Raw genomic sequence first — 2,500 nt, 5'->3', positions numbered from 1 at the left:
ACATGTACAACTACCACTTCCTGTCTACTTCTACTACTTCCTAACTCACATGTACAACTACCACTTCCTGTCTACTTCTACTACTTCCTAACTCACATGTACAACTACCACTTCCTGTCTACTTCTACTACTTCCTAACTCACATGCACAACTACCACTCCCTGTCTACTTCTACTACTTCCTAACTCACATGTACAATTACCACTTCCTGTCTACTTCTACTACTTCCTAACTCACATGTACAACTACCACTTCCTGTCTACTTCTACTACTTCCTAACTCACATGTACAACTACCACTTCCTGTCAGCAGCAATACACAAACACAATTTGCATCTTTCTACAGCTGTTAAAGCTTGTGTGTGTGTGTGTGTGTGTGTGTGTGTGTGTGTGTGTGTGTGTGTGTGTGTGTGTGTGTGTGTGTGTGTGTGTGTGTGTGTGTGTGTGTGTGTGTGTGTGTGTGTGTGTGTGTGTGTGTGTGTGTGTGTGTGTGTGTGTGTGTGCAGTGCTAATCCCTTCAAGCAGGCAGAACTAGAGAAATAAACAGCCAAGTGGAGGTGGTCGACCACGCTGACTTTTAGTCATCTTTGCTTAGTGATGTAAATATTACACCACACACACACACATGCTTAGTGATGCAAATAGTACACCACACACACACACACATGCTTAGTGATGCAAATAGTACACCACACACACACACACACATGCAGTGTTGTACTCCTCAGAGCAGTGTAGCGTGTACAGTACTTCCTGCAACGTGGAGCCTTTACATAGTGCACCCATATTTGGGCATGTCAACTCACCTGGAAGTGGCTTATGTTTTTGTAAGAATAATTCAATACATTTGTCTCAGAATGAGTGAATAAATACATAGTTTGAATACGGTTATATCGCATGAGGTTAGAAATTATTTATATATTATATTGATTTATATCATTTAGGCACAAAAATCCTTCCAAGACTATACAAGTCTATGGAAATATTTAGAATTATTATTTTTTCAATTATTATTATTATTCAAATTTTATTTCAATGAAAAATTTCTTACAAAAAACATTTAGGAAATTATAAACGTCACAATCAAAGAAAATATAGCAATTTCTTAAAACTTCTTTGTGTGTTCTTATCCCCCAAAATAACAATTATATATATATATATATATATATATATATATATATATATATATATATATATATATATATATATATATATATATATATATATATATATATATATATATATATATATATATATATATGTTTGCTTTCTTCCAAACGTACACATGGACTCCCCTAAAAGGCAAAGGTCACCTTCACGCCCTCGCTGAGAAAAATGGAAAATGTTCATCAAAGTTTCACTTTCAAACTTCAGACTGTGTTTGACATTTTGTTCTTATCTCTCATCTCCTTTTCACTCACAACACAACAGCTCAGCAACACTTCATACATTTACACTACATCTTTACATTATACACCAGCAGTGAAGTTGTGTAAATGGTAAATAAAAAGAGAACACAACAAATCCTTTTCAACTTATATTCAATTGAATAGACTGCAAAGACAAGATATTTCATGTTCACACTGAGAAACTTTCTTATTTGTTGCAAATAATCATGAAGTTAGAATTGAATGGCAGCAACACATTGCAAAAAAAGGCATTTTTACCAGTGTGTTACATGGCCTTTCCTTTTAACAACACTCAGTAAAGGTTTGGGAACTGAGGAGACACATTTTTGAAGTGGAATTCTTTCCCATTCTTGCTTGATGTACAGTTTAAGTTGTTCAACAGTCTCCCTTCTCATATTTTAGCCTGCACACATTTTCAATGGAATCGTCTTGCTGAAATAAGCAGGGGCGTCCATGATAACAACATATGTTGCTCCAAAAGCTGTATGTACCTTTCAGCATTAATGGTGCCTTCACAGATGTATAAGTTACCCATGTCTTGGCCACTAATACACCCCCATACCATCACACACTAATCACTAATACACCCCCATACCATCACACATGCTGCCTTTTACACTTTGCACCTAGAACAATCCGGATGGTTCTTTTCCTCTTTGGTCCAGAGGACACCACGTCCACAGTTTCCAAAAACAATTTGAAATGTGGACTCGTCAGACCACAGAACACTTTTCCACTTTGTATCAGTCCATCTTAGATGAGCTCGGGTGTTGTTGATAAATGGCTGTGGCTTTGCATAGTAGAGTTTTAACATGCACTTACAGATGTAGCGACCAACTGTAGTTACTGACAGTGGTTTTCTGAAGTGTTCCTGAGCCCATGTGGTGATATCCTTTACACACTGATGTGGCTTTTTGATGCAGTACCGCCTGAGGGATTCAAGGTGTGTAATATCATGGCTTACGTGCAGTGATTTCTCCACATTCTCTTTGATGATATTACGGAGCGTAGATGGTGAAATCCCTAAATTCCTTGCAATAGCTGCTTGAGAAAGGTTTTTCTTAAACTGTTCAACAATTTGCTCAGGCATTT

The 2,500-nt window shown here is 37.0% G+C and overlaps 1 protein-coding gene and 1 long non-coding RNA gene across 3 annotated transcripts in view; both read left to right on the top strand.

Moving 5' to 3' along the window:
* Positions 1-2,500, top strand: part of LOC133644450 (uncharacterized) — a 153,803-nt gene that overhangs the window by 93,414 nt on the left and 57,889 nt on the right. The gene's annotated exons all lie outside the window — the stretch shown is intronic.
* The window catches only part of LOC133644064 (transforming growth factor beta receptor type 3-like), a 99,534-nt gene that overhangs the window by 41,443 nt on the left and 55,591 nt on the right, over positions 1-2,500 (top strand). The gene's annotated exons all lie outside the window — the stretch shown is intronic.

This window comes from Entelurus aequoreus, linkage group LG27 (genome assembly GCF_033978785.1).
Source record: "Entelurus aequoreus isolate RoL-2023_Sb linkage group LG27, RoL_Eaeq_v1.1, whole genome shotgun sequence".
Taxonomy (NCBI): domain Eukaryota; kingdom Metazoa; phylum Chordata; class Actinopteri; order Syngnathiformes; family Syngnathidae; genus Entelurus; species Entelurus aequoreus.
This window is presented reverse-complemented; position numbering and strand designations above follow the sequence as displayed.